Genomic DNA, 14,608 nt, shown 5'->3' with positions numbered 1-14,608 from the left:
TTTGTATCACTGATTTCAGCAAGAGATTTCTGTGGGAACGCTGGCTGTTTGGGATGCAGAGAAATCACTAGAAATGTCTGCCTATAACTATCTCGTGTGCTCACCTACTGGCAGCAGGGGAAGAAGGGGGAGACCAAACAGCTCCATGCAGTTCTGGAAGCTGACCAGCAATAATTGCTCTTGAGAGATGCCTTGATTTCCTCAAGGAAAGGAAGGCCAATGAGGGGCTCATGGGGCCAGGGTAGGTGGAACCTTGAATATTTTCTATTGACTTCACCTGAGTCTTTGTTATTTTGCTTCATTATTCACCAAAGTTTCTTCCTCCCTATCTGGTTTAATTTAGGGGCAGTGTTTGTTTTTGTTGTTCTCCTTGATTTCCCGGAAGACTGACAAATAGTCTAAAGAATGTGAATGCCTGCTTTGAATTAAGCCCACTGAGTCAAATTACTGATTGCAAAGGCAGCAGTTAGGAAAAAGTCGATTTTGATTCAAGTTAGAAAGAGGCACTCATGGTTCCAAAGCAATGTCAGAAGCAAAGAAAACATGGCTGTATTCCTCAGCTGGTTGCAAGGAGACAGGAATAAATTACTTGTTTGTTTAACAGCTTTTGAAAGTAGTGGATAGATTGCTTTTGGTGACTAAATGTAGTTATGAGAGGTTGAACAATTGGAGTCATTTCCATAAGCGGCAATTGCTGTTGCTGAAATTAGACAGAAAAGTAAGTGATAAAAAAGGAAAAACATGTCTAGCAGGATACATTATTCAATCATAAGTTATCCCAAATGGTTAAAAATGTAGCTTATATTACACTCTTGTGAATTTACAACATGGAAGAAACTAAACCACTCAATCTCATAGTTCCAGGGAAAACGAGGCTCTTTCTGGAACTTTTACTTTCCCAGCATTGTGTTTGTGATGCATTCCAGATGGACAAGCCTTAGAAAGTGACAGTATCCACCTATTTGTGAGAATGAACACAGAGAGAGTGAGAGTTTTCACATCCCTGTCTCCCTAAAACATAAACACTGCAAACCATAAATGAATCCACTTAATCCAATTTGAAGGACTGGTCAGGATGAAAAGTTTTATCAGTTATCATCAAAGCACCCAGTTTAATTTTTCTTCCCTGGAGTCTCTATGAGAGGGGCAGGGGTGGTCAATGAAATGAAATAAAATAAAGCTAAAGACAGTTTTTTGCATGAAAATATCCAGCTGATATTTTAGTGCATGAGTGATACAAGCTGAAATACATTAGCAGTATGTTGTGAATTCAATCAAAATATAAAAAGATTTGACAGATTGGAAACATGATATAAATCTAATAGAATGGCACTTAATAGAAAGAAGAGTTAGGACCTGAACTTTGTCTTGAGAAAGACATGAGTGTGGGACAGAGGAGACATTATTTAGCAGGAGCTCTTTTAAGAAAACATTTGTCATCTGCTAACCAACTCCAGAAAAAACAACAGTGTCACAGAAGGAGCTAATATGATGTGATTGCAGAATGACTTTAGAAAAACACATTAACTGAATAAAGGAAGGTAATGATTATCTGCTGGCTGAACTGAGCCAAACTAAGGCATTCCTCTGCCCTCCTGTCACAACAAAAAGAGGAGTCCTTCTACCGAAGGCGAATCCCTCCTCTGGTTGTCCGAATTTGACTTCTCTCTAGCAATTACCTCCTCTCTCTTCTATATTGTTAACTTTGCCTCTTTTCCAGTTCCTTTTATCATTGGATGCCATCACACTCAAGTTTCTCATCATAAAAATCCTTCCCCGTGCCCCACATCACCCGTTACAGCTGCCCTCCTCTTTTGCTGTTGGATCCCTTCACAGCCGCCATCTTCTCTTCCTTGCCTCTCTGTCATCTTCATCAACCAGAGTTTGACTTTGGCACTCCCTGTTCCCCTGGAATGGCCGTTTGTTATAATCCCCAATGGCTAAAGGGGAGTGGTCAGTCCTTCTCTTCCTTGAAGAAAGATTTTCCTTGGCTGCTGGACAGCATTGAATAGCATCAAACAGTTCTTCTGGAATGAATTTTCTTTGGGTTTCCAGACACAGCCCATCCTGGTTCTTCTCCTGCATCATGAGCTGCCCATTCCCAGTTTTGCTTTTTATTTTGTTTTTGGTTTTGTTAGTGTGTTTTGCAGTTTTCTTTCCCTCTGTCTATTCTATAAGTTTTGGTCTTCCTCAGGGTCCCTGGTCCCTTCCAAAACATGCTTCTCCCATGAGCAGGTGGGGGGAGTTCCCTGGATGGAAATCAAAGGCTCTATCAGAGAAGCCTCCCTGCATTGACTCACTGGGAATATCAACCAAGGAGCCAATGCCAAGGAACCATAAACAACAGAACTCCCTCATCTGGGACCCATAATGGAACAATCAGCTGTCTTCATGCAGCAGTGGTTTCAAGGAGTTAACAATATTGGAGACTTAAGACAATTCTGCCATAAGGAAGCATTTTTGAGCTTAAATAAATGGAAGAATAGAAACCCCCATGTCTTATAAAAGCTAACCCCAGGCTCCTTAGAGAGGGATCCTGGAGAGAATCAAGGATACACAGTGGAGGGTGGAGTAAAATGCTGCCACAGAAATGCAAAGAAAGCTGAACAGGGATGAAAGAAATAAAGTGACTGGGCCACTCCAGGAAGTATGAGAAGACTTGGGAGACCATCCCACCCTGAGGGAGAGAAGTGGCAGCCATTCAATTTCTTCCTTAATGGTTATGGCCACCATTTGTTTCTTAGGGTGTGCCCAAAATAGTTAAGTTGGTGTAGCTGACTGAGGCTCCTACTTCTCCTCGATATCTATCCTCCCCTTCTTCCTTAGAAACAGAATCTTTAAATCTTGCTGGGTTCAGAGTGGTACACACACACACACACACAAAGTATTTTTCCAGTCTCCCTTGATGTTCAGTATGGCCATGAGACTTAATTTGGGGAAGTAACTAGAAGTAGTGGGCATGTAACAGGGGGAAATTGTAATGGTGGGGAATTGTAACCCACCCCACCATTCTTTTGGCACTTTTTCTGTAAGTGCTGATTCTGACTAGTGTGTAGCTTGTAGATGAACAGCATGTTTGTATAAGAATCCTAGGAACCACCTCTAAAAGATACAGACTCCAACCTTCAGGCATCCCAGCTCTGGAGATTTGCTGACCTTCAACTGTGGAGCCAGGATGACATGACACCGGGATGACTAAACCAGGATGAACACCAGACCATCACTTGCCTTATGGGAACGGACTGTGCTCGTCTGCACATAGAGAACTATTCAGCCCACTCCCTTAATCTCTTTGTTCTGTTCTCCTCCCCTCCTTATAAAAGCCTCTGCCCCCACTGAGTGGGGGAGATGGGCTTTGGTGTATGAGCCCCCATCTTCCCAGGAGATGGACTTTGTGACATCAGTCCCTCATCTTCCAGGTGACCAGCACCTGAAAATAAACCACTTTCCTTTACATCGACACCTGCCTCTCAAGTAACAACTCTTGTAGAGGACCTGGGTTCTGTTACAGGCACAAGAATTGTACTTACATTGAAAAAAATTGCTCCAAATCTCCTTCTCCTGATTAAGATGTTTTGAAACACAAAGAAAAGTCAAAAAACTATATAGTAAATACTCACATGTCCACCATCTATATTTATAATTGTTAACATTTTACTGTATTTGTTTTACAATATTTCAATGATCCATTCATTTTATTTTTTTTCCATTTCAAAGTTGGAGACATGAGTATACTTCACTCCTAAATTTATCTTGTTTTATATGTTCCCAACAATAACATGAGTTAGTTTATTATCGTGTGTGTGTGTGTGTGTGTGTGTGTGTGTGTGTGTGTGTGTGTTACAAAGGAGTAAGCATAAGGACAGGAGTCCAAGTAACTTACTTAAGACATACCTTTAGTCATGGGTAGAACCCCATTTTGAACTTAGGTCTTTCTCCAAAGTTCATGTTTTTAATCTATCAGTTTCTCATCTCTTTAAGCCCTTACCTTCACCCTCCACCCAGGGTCCCCTTAGAGTTTCTGAGGCTTTAAAGGAAAAAACAAAACAGAAAGAAAACATCTTTAAATTTATAAAGTTTGGGTATTCTGGGGATACTGTAAAAGGAGAGGTCAGATTGTTCAGCTCAGCTCCCCAGCTGGAAAAGAGAGAAAATCTGACCCGTTCAGAAGTCACAACCCTGCAATCTAGGATGCTGCCTTTGGTGGCTTTTCCTCGTGTTCTGGTGGAAAAATTATTTAAAGAGGGCACTGCAAGGTGAGGAAATTCAGCAGAGAAAAGAAACTATATTTTTCATTCCTACTACAAATATTTCTTTGTGGGAATAAACAGTTCCATTAATTAAAGTACCCTTTTCCCTCCAATTAATTTAAAGGAAGTCAGAATTTGAAGAGACACAGCTCTCTTTTTTTCCTTCCTAACATTAATTGCTTTTTTACCTCACTTATTGCTTATAAATCAGACCTATTTACCACAGGTTTGCAGACTGGTATACACTTTGGGGATTGCCCAAGCTCCCTTTGATGAACAAAATTTCTGAAGCTGCTCCTTTGAATTTCACCAAGAATGATGACTCTCAGCCTCCTTAATATCACAGCTTGGAAGCTCCCAAAGCAATTGGTTTAGTAATTTATTTTGTGATCTGTGCTGTGGACATAAAACTTCTCAAAGTGAAGCTCAAGTTTCAATCTAAAGATCTGAAAAGAACATTTCAATCTGTTGGTACAAGCTGTTTTCCGTCAGCGCAGCTGCCCATGCTTACCCTTGGCACTGGCACCTCATGCAGTCAGGACAGCCACTGCTCCGGATGCCTAGGCAGGCAGAGCCCCGAGATTACTGCATTCTCATCTCTGACTGAAACCAGAGTTCCTTTTACCAAGCTGACAGGAGCAACAGGACCACGAAATAACAAGCAGATCGATGGTGTGGTATTCATCAAAGATAAAGGGCTGAGCATGAGCTCAAGGCTTCTCAGAGGTTTTGGGAGACATTCACATCATTTACCCCAAATAGTTTCTGTTTCTTGAATTTCTCACATTTCTCTTATTTGGCATTGCCATTTTGACACATTAAACTTCATTTGGTGGCAGTGGTTAGAAGACACCAAAAATGCCATTAGGGTCTGTGCTGCTTTCACTGCCTTGTGTTGTTACACTTTCACACGTGCACTTTCCTGAAACTCTTCAGAGTGAGGGCCAAGTTCAATTCTGCTTTATTGTTATACCTTCCCAAAGCTGAATTCAGGAATTGCACACAACATGCACACATGTTTGCAATAAGACTTTCCACAAAAGCACGCAGCCTCATTTCTTTCCTGCTGCAAAGTAAGCATAGAAAGAGATTTAAAAAACACAATGCTTTAATCCAATCACACATGACTTATTGTCCATATTACATAAAATGAGACTTTTTTAAAAATCTGCCTGATCTACTGACACTTTAGATTTGGTCTTCTGAGAGCATAATGTCCTATATTTCTCTATTGCATATAAACAGAAATTAAATTTGAAAAGAAAAATATTCTCCTTCTTGTTCTCTTCAGAATGTGCAAAAGCAGCCGTTACAACATGAAATATGGCATGCATTAAAGAATTAATTTTTGGATGAGTCTGACAGCATGAAAGAGTTGGATAGCTTATGCCAGCAAAAACTGAAGAGAAGCTATATTGCTAAAAAAAAACAAAAAAACAAATATATAAATTCAGAGAAAATAAATGTTCTTTTATTTTTTTAGATAAAAGATAAATTATTTTAAATTATTTAAAAAGTAAAATTTCTATGACTGTCAAACCTCCAGTTAGTCTGAAACTCTTCAAATACTGAAATGTGTGGTTGGATCTCTAATTGCTTTTTTATGATTTGTTAGGAGAATCACATTGCAGGAGAATGTTTTATCAAGACAAAGTCTTCCTTCATTTGGATGGTGCTTTATTTCCCTTAATCCCAAAGCTCTTACATAGTTCTTTATGCAACTTGCTCACAGCAAGGTCAGTTTCTTTGGCCACCATGATCTGGAGTTCGAAGTTTGAAATTTTGCAAACATTGGTCTAAATAAGCTTAAATACATGTTACCACCACACATTAAGCATTCCAAGGGAGACTCTCTTTGACAAACTGTGAGCAGTTGGCTTTCCTACTGCGTAACAGAAAGATCTTGAATAACATATACCTTCGTGATGCTCTCCTCAAGTCTGTGGCAGGAATGAAACACTCTAATTGAGATCAGTTATAATATCAAATTCCTGGCACATTTCCAGTGAGTAAAGAAACTAAAAATACAAGAGCTCTCCGTGCTTCAGCAACGAAGAGTGAGTGTTCCAAGCCCTGGCCAGGTAGCTCAGTTGGTTAGAACTTCATGCCTATACACCAAGGTTGTGAATTTGATCCCCAGTCAGGACACATACAAGAAGCAACCAACGAATGCATAAATAAGTGAAACAAGTTGATGCCTCTCTCTCTTTCTCTCTCTCTCTCTTTCTCTCTCTCTTTCTCCCCCCTCCCTTTCTTTCTCTCTAAAATCAATAAAAAATATATATTAAAAAGAAAAAGTATTCTCGGAGCTGAAGGGAAGATACCCAGAATAGCTAGGTTTGGAGAATTTCCTTTCAGAAACATTCCTTATATAAGGAAGGCTTTAAATTGCTCAGACTATAAGGTATTTACGTCCAAACAAAAGGAAATGATCCTAGCACCACTTAGCAGCCTCCTGCAACTGTGGCCCAAGGTAGGCCTGGAAGCAAGCTGTACTTAAGAAGTTTTGGCTGCTCGTTGATTCTTCCCCAGGATGGTTCATGAAATAGACTAAAGCATCCCATCAGGGTTTGATGTGAGGTCACAGTACAGCTATTCCAAAATAATATGAAGAAACACACTATGAATTACAAAATCTGCCATAGGATGGGGATTGGGCAGATAGAAAAGTACATTAAGGGACAGTCTCTCATATGGAATGTTTTTATATGTTATAAAAAAAAGTTAAAAATAATGGAAGGGTCTAGTCAAGGATCATGAATGTGTAAAGGACCATGGACCTGGACTACAGGATGGGGACTGACTGAGGGAGGGAGTGTGGGTGGGGCAAGGGAGAGCAACAGGGAAAAATCAAGACAAGTGTAATTGAATAACAATAAAAAGAAAGAAAGAAAGAAAGAAAGAAAGAAAGAAAGAAAGAAAGAAAGAAAGAAAGAAAGAAAGAAAATATTTTACCATAGTAATCATATGAGAAGTAACCCCTAAATTCCAACTGTTCTCATGATGTAATGAATAAATGACTTCGGACAAAGGAAAAATAATACATAGCTAAGGACAGTAAAAACTTCTGAAATATAAATTATGATCACACATAAATGGTACTTTTCGAGCATTATAACAATCATAGTAATGATGATTCAAGGACTAGGGATCAGATGAAGAATCGCAAGAAGAAAAAATAAGATTATTTTAAAGCTTATCCATCTAACTTCTTTATTAGTCTCTTGGCTTCAACATGGATTATTCTATCATATGCACATAAGACATGCTTGTGCTCATGGACACATGCATGTATATACTAACACACACACACACACACACATACACTGCTTTTGCTCTCATAGCTATCACAACCCTCCAAACCTCCCTTTCATCTTCGTTTCCTAACTAACCTGGGCTATGGATTTGAGCTCCCATCCTGCTGAGTGGCTCTACATACTTTATGGTCAACTAAGGCCTAAGGTGTAAGGAGCTAGAGTGTAACTCCAGCAAGTTTCTTTATCTGAGGACATGGATGAAACACCCACCATGAGCACCTGGCAGGTCTCTTCCATAAACAGATGAGCAGTGGGTGAGAGAAGAGCAAACCTAAATTTTAAGTTTATAAATAACTACTCAACTTGTCCTGGATGGTGTGGCTCAGTTGGTTGGACCATTGTCCCATAGACAGAAAGTTCCCAGGTTTGATTCCCGGTCATGGCACATAACCAAGGTTGTGGGTTTGATACCCAGTAGGGGTGGTTATGAGAAAGCAATAAAAAAAAATGTCCTTGGGAGAGGATAAAAATTTAAAAAAAAAAAAAATTTAAAAATCTACTCAACTCAGTCTTCCCTTGTTTCTTCTTGCATGGTTTCTCCCCCATCTGGTATGAGTTCTTGCCATTGTCTATCATGCTTTTTGGACTTCACATGTTGGTCCTTCTCTTCCTCTACTTCTCTGCTTGTCCTTAGCTTCACACCTTAGCTTCAGTGGGATATCCTCTAAAGTTATCCTTTGGAATTTATTTTTTTGCTTTAGTTTTCTCTTACACCAGCATGTATTGGGGGAAAATGCTAGAAAATCCCCTTGAGAATTGGTTGGCATGTCCCAAGAAGAAACTTGGCAAAGTTTCCTCAGTAAATTCCTTTGAAGGCCATTTAACTCTAAACATATATTTTAAGTTATTCCTTTGTATCGTCCATTGGTTAGAATTGTTTGAATATTTAGACATAAGGAATTTAATGAGTGGCTCTGGTTATAGGATATAATGATCACTGTGTTGACTTTTCTATATTTAAAGTATTTTAATGATATTGTTTTGAAAGTGTAAGTTTGGAAATGATAAATTAATTGTGGATTAATTGGTTTTTCATGTGATAGAACTGGTGGTAGCCTCATAGGAGACAATGAGTCAAAGTCAGAGAGAGCAACAGCAGAAAGCTGCTACTCTCCCTCCTACGTGAGGCTGAGGGTCAAGTGGAGGAAGTATAATTGTCAAGTCACTAGAGCCAAGAATAAGGTTCTCAGTAAGGCATGGGACCAAATTATCCCCTCGTATATCTTCCGGTAGCACGTTATAAGTTAGTGGAAACCTGAGAATCTTTGTGACAAATGGCAAGACATTGTTGTGAGGTTTAATTTATATAATGCACTTAGAATAGAAACTGCCATATTATTATTATTATTAGATGTTTAAGGTTTCTGGTACTTTCTGAATTTCTCTAAATTCTCCTATTTTTACAAGAAGAAGGGGGAATTCAGAGATCAGAGCCTTTGCTCTTGCTATGGATAGCTACATCAAAATGTGAAAAAAATATCAGCTGGCAAAGGAGATACCTTTCTGCAAATAGATAATGTTACAGTGCTAAGGCCTGGAAATGGTTTTTGAACATTAAAGTCATGCTGAGGCATTGGTTAAACCATGGAACGTGCCAGTATGGATCTAATTCAGTAGGTCTGGGTTATAGTTAAGGACCAGACATCTTGAGTAATTTGTTGTAGATGGTCTAAGACCTCAACTTATGAAGCATACTCCCTGTGACAGAAAACTGAGGAAAAAATGGTCTTCAGTTAATCTGGGCCTGCATTTTCTCTTCTAAAAAAATGAAATAGAGTTGAGGATAAGCAAAAGTATCAAAGCATATCACACATAGCATTTTTTCACAAAACCTTAATACTTGATTACATATGTAATCAAGTGTCCTGGCTTGGATGTAAAACATTTCTTATTAAGGTTGTGTGAGAAAAAAGCCTGGAAACACTGCTCTGGGGAATTCATGGCATTCACATCAAGTGACATGCAATCACAAGGCACTCTAAACTCTGGAGCTACCTAACATGTTCAGGATTTAAGAAGGGTAAGGAAGAAGGAAGGAAGGGGAAGCTAGTGGGATGTCTGTCAACTGGTGTAAAGGAGTGAGTTACCAAGATGCGAAGAAAGAGCAGTCAGTGGGCTGTAACCAAACTCTGACCCATAATTAGAGTGACAAGCATGTGAAATGCCTACTGAATGGATCAGGGACCATGGAGCTCTGACAAATAGTGGAGGAAGCCTACATTTAAAAGAGGCTTTACATTTTAACCAGCTATTATTGCCAGTTCCAGCTTGGTCTCTCAACAAATTTCCTTTCTGTTGTAATTCTTCATGCTTCCTCGAAGCGTGATGGTGATTTTTTTTTCTTTATTTATTTTGGAAAGCCAGGAGAAAATTGTTTCAGTATGTTCTTTAAATTAGTTTCCTTGCGGTGTTTTCTTTGCACACATTAATTACAGCTCCCTTGAGGGGCTGAAGTACCATATAACACACTGTAATTCTGCTCCCCAATCTCCTTCACCAATTCAAGCTTCCAATTCTCCCTACAATCCGGGCTCTATATTAATATATAGCGAGAAGTACGTGGCTGAGTGTCTTTCAACTATAATGTAAGAATAGAGGAGAAAATGTGATCATCAGTGCTTGAGGACACCAACCCCACTTAAAATGAATAGTTTGTGGCCCATAAAATGAAATAATTAGATTAAATGATGTCTGTGTTTCCCAATTCGAATGAACATACTCTAAAGAGAGTCTCACTCAGGAAGTACAGAGAAGAGATTGATGGGAAATGAGGAGGCTACATGATTCTCACTAGCAGGATCTGGCTGGAATTCTAGAGGTTCTCAAGAAAATAATACATGTCCAGGAATCTACATGTGATCTGTCACTGTACTAGACACATAAGACAGTCTAGGAAACTTGTAATTACTTTTTAATTCCAAAAGAAAGGAAAATTTCTAAACTGGCCACAATACAATCTCATGTTTCATCCCATGACCACAGTCACTGAGGAAGGAAAAAAACGAGCTAAACACAAATGTAGTTCTAAAACAAAGGTTTTCATATTCCTGCCTTTTCAGATAGGTAAAAGCAATGGCAGGGTTGAGAATCAGAGTAAATCTTTCATTGACTAGCTAAGGTGCAAGGTTTCTTAAAATAAATCAAAGAGGTGAATGAAAGAGTTTCCAAGCCAAACTATAATACTTATTAAACAGCTCATACAAACAGGACATCACTCATTCATAGGGTCACCGGCAGTCCAAGACAACTCAATAGCACATAACAACAACATAAGCAGGAACTATGGTAGGTGTTTTATAACGGTTATCTCATTTTCTCTGCTTGACTCTTTAAAGTTGGTATGTCTACTCCCATGTTACAGATGGACAGAAAGGTAAGTAACAAGTGTAACAAGTGTCAACCAGTGTCAGAGCTGTTTTCTAATCCAGGCTATAATTTACCCAACCTCAGGCAGCCCCAAACAAAAGATGGCCCTATTAGCTTTAGGAATGCCGTTTGTGATCCAACAGCATCCATCAAATGGTTCCGTAAAATTTACCATCTTCTCCATTCTTTTACTTACCCAGATTCAAAAACCTGGACAGGCTCTCACTCTTAGAGCGAGACCCTCTTCTCTCAGTGGCCTGAGTATTGACCAACCTGGCTCCAACCGGGAGCAGTAGTTAACAAGACCGCTAAACTGAAACCCCTGAGACAGTGAACAAGCCCAACTAAGGCTCCAACCTGGTATCTCCAGCTCTTCTTAACTTGAACTCTTTTGCTGATGAGGTCTTATCCCCTCACAGTATTAAATCTACCACCTCTATGTAATCATAGAATATTAAAAAAAAAATCTTCAGCTCTGATTTCTCTTTTGACCTGCTGACCCATATCTACAATGGCATGACCTACAGACATGTCAGATTCATCATGCCACTAAATTCCTCATCCTTCCTCATGAAGTTGCCCTTGTATCTAAAATTACTACTTCAGTAAATGATACCACCATTCACCCACTAACTCTTGTAATACTGTTTCCTCGATGGGCAGACTGACATATACAAAGCAGGAGCCAAATTGAAAAGCAAATGCTTGCTATAACTTTACTGTAGACCTTCATCTCTACTGTCCCTACCACAAGTCCCTTTCACTACATTCTCCACATTCCTACAAGTGTTCACTCTCTAAAGACACACTTTTCATCATATTCCTATCTTTTCAATAGTTTCTAGTGACTTTCAGCAGTGGTTTGTAACTTGGCTTCTAAGTTCATGAATGTGCTTGTTTGCAAAAGTGACTATGTATACTTTCTCTTGAGAGACGGCCTTGAGCTTTCTCTCAGCAGATTCCCAAAGTGGACAGTGCCTCCCAAATAAAACTTTTTTTTGAAAAGCATACAAACGATAAATTACTGGAAATCAACACTCAAGGTCCAAACTCTTTTCACCAGATATACAAAGCCCTTTATTTTCTAGTCCCGGACACTTTCTACTGTTTCTTCGCTCACTACACATTATCTCAAACCCATTCACAAACCATACTTAATTTTGCACTATATCCTGTCTCCCTTCTCTGTCTTTGCAATGTCTATTATTTATGCCTGGGTTATTCTTTCTCCAGTTTTGATCCAGGAAACTATCTTGAGCTTAGACATAGTCTGTGAATCACCTTTACAATGAAGCCCCTGGAACAACTACGTAGACTGATCGCTCCTTCCTGGACTATGTACCCTATTCTAGCACTTACCACATTGTACACAACTATGTATTTACGTGACAGCCTCTTCATTCATGGACTTTTCAATGGAAGAGTCTGGACATTAATCTATTTTTTCTCTACCACACCCCCAAAGTGTTAATTGAATGAACAAATACTGCTGCCTATGATTAGAGACAGGGGCTGAAAGCTTTATAGAATAGTTTGGATTAAAAAAGCAGTTTTGTTTTAAGTCCTGCAAATACTTATGAAAGAAATAACACATCCACTTGGAGACAATAATAGAAAATGTCTTTTTTTAAGTAACATAAATCCCGATGTTTGTTTCAAAAGAGCATTATTGAATAATATCTTGGCATATTATATATTTATTTACTCTCAATAGGATGAAATTTAATTTTGTTAGTAGACTGGCTGATGTCTGTGCTAAACCACATTCACCAAAAGACTGAGTCAGGAACTGGGAATCTGGGTGGGCAGGACACCTCTGTGAATGAATGATAGACATAGCTCATGTCCCTATCACAAAGGATGAAAGGGAGACCAGCAGAGAGGCAAAACCCAAGAGTCCAAAGGATATGACTACAAGATTGGGTGGAGCCCAGGTAAATAGCACTGGGGTGGGTCCAACAAAGAAAATAGGGATGTTCCAAAAGATATAGAACAATAGTTAACTCTAGGAAATGTAATATTCAGAGAAGGCTTGGAGAGTGTTAGGACAGGAAGAAATTTGATCCCATTCATTTTCTGTCTATGGGAGAAAAATTGATGGTGGAAAGGTCAAGTAAAATATTCAAGGTTAGATGTCATTATGCTGTTCGAACTTCTTTTCCTTTCTCAGCTTAAATCATCTCACTCCTCTACAGTATAAAGTCCAGTTCTTTACAATGGCTTCAAAGCCTTGCCTTTCCAATTTGACTTCACAGCACTCCTCATCATTCATTTCTCAATTTTGCCTGAATATACACTGTGCTTTATCCTGCCTGTCTTTTTCTTTGTGAATGGAATGTCTCTCTTCCTTCTATCCATTTCTTTCAATTCTGATTTAAGAGTTCATTTAAGAGCTAGAGAGTTTTAAATATCTAAAACATTTTCTTGAATTTCTTCCCTTCCAAGAAATAATTTTCTTTATTTTAAAACCACATATAATTTTATGGTATTTCTCCTATGCAAATATCACCTTTTGTTAACATCTCTTAGAGTTCTCATAATCAAGTAGTAAACTCTTTAATTAAAATTAAGCTGCCTTAATTAATAATTTTTGTGCTCACAACGGCTCAGAACTTGTACATATTAAAGCCCTAACAGTGTTTACTCAAGGAATGAATAAATAAATGAAACTATTAAATCTCAGCAGCCAGCACATTTCTTAGCTATTTTTAGTCTATCTGCATTATTTATTTTATCTGTGTTATGAGGTCTCTAAAGAGTATGTCAAGCTTCTTATACATATACAAATTTATATACCATTGAATACTATGTGCTAGATCTTATATAATCTCATTTTATTATTTACAACTGCCCAGTTTGATTAATAAGCACTATTACTCCTGCTGTACACACAAGGTAACCAAGGCTTAAAGAGGTTGAGTAATTTGCTTAAGCATCATCCAGATATTAAATGGCATTACCAAAATGTGAAATTAGATGATTCCAAAGTCTATGATACAGCAAACAAATTATGAATTTAGCTCTACTGTTGTAAAGTTCAACTCCGTAAAACTTTCATTAATTGTACACACCGGCAAAGATGCATATACATACTAATATACATATGTATGTATGTGTTTATATATTTATATGTATTAGTAGATTTATATGTATATGTATATTTTAATTATAATTTGAATATAATATTGCAATTAGGTACAATCATTTGTCAAAGAAATGTCTCATTTTTAGTTCTCTCAAAAATTACTTTATAAGGACAAAATCAGTGAATAATGCCAATAATATGATCAGGTACACACTAATATTTCCTGTTTTTATATGAATGGGTCACACAAACCACAGAGATTGGAATACAAGTATAATGTCAAGAAATCTATTCTTTAGCAAAATTTGACTCTATCCAACATTCAATTGTTGCCAGGTCTACAAAATTCACAGTGAAGTTGATTCAAGAGCCAACTTTACAATCTATGTCATAGTCTACCTGAAACCTAATTATTTCAGGGGTCTTTGGTCAAAGTAGACATGGAGTCACAGTCCCTCACACAAGTCTGGTCACTGCATGAGCCAAACAATTTTTTTTAAGTAATATCTCAATCTCCCTTCTTTCTGGGTATTTAGTTGGACCCTTCCCAGTTTCCCTTGCAGTTTAGTGTAGCCTTGTAATTATACTCT

General features: G+C 38.3%; 1 protein-coding gene across 1 annotated transcript in view; it reads right to left on the bottom strand.

Annotated features, from left to right (window-relative positions):
* Nucleotides 1–14,608, bottom strand: part of MACROD2 (mono-ADP ribosylhydrolase 2) — a 2,068,729-nt gene that overhangs the window by 1,157,143 nt on the left and 896,978 nt on the right. The gene's annotated exons all lie outside the window — the stretch shown is intronic.

This window comes from Desmodus rotundus, chromosome 6, assembly GCF_022682495.2.
Source record: "Desmodus rotundus isolate HL8 chromosome 6, HLdesRot8A.1, whole genome shotgun sequence".
Classification (NCBI taxonomy): Eukaryota; Metazoa; Chordata; class Mammalia; order Chiroptera; family Phyllostomidae; genus Desmodus; species Desmodus rotundus.
Note: the sequence above shows the minus strand (reverse complement) of the source record. Positions and strands in the feature narration are given on the sequence as shown.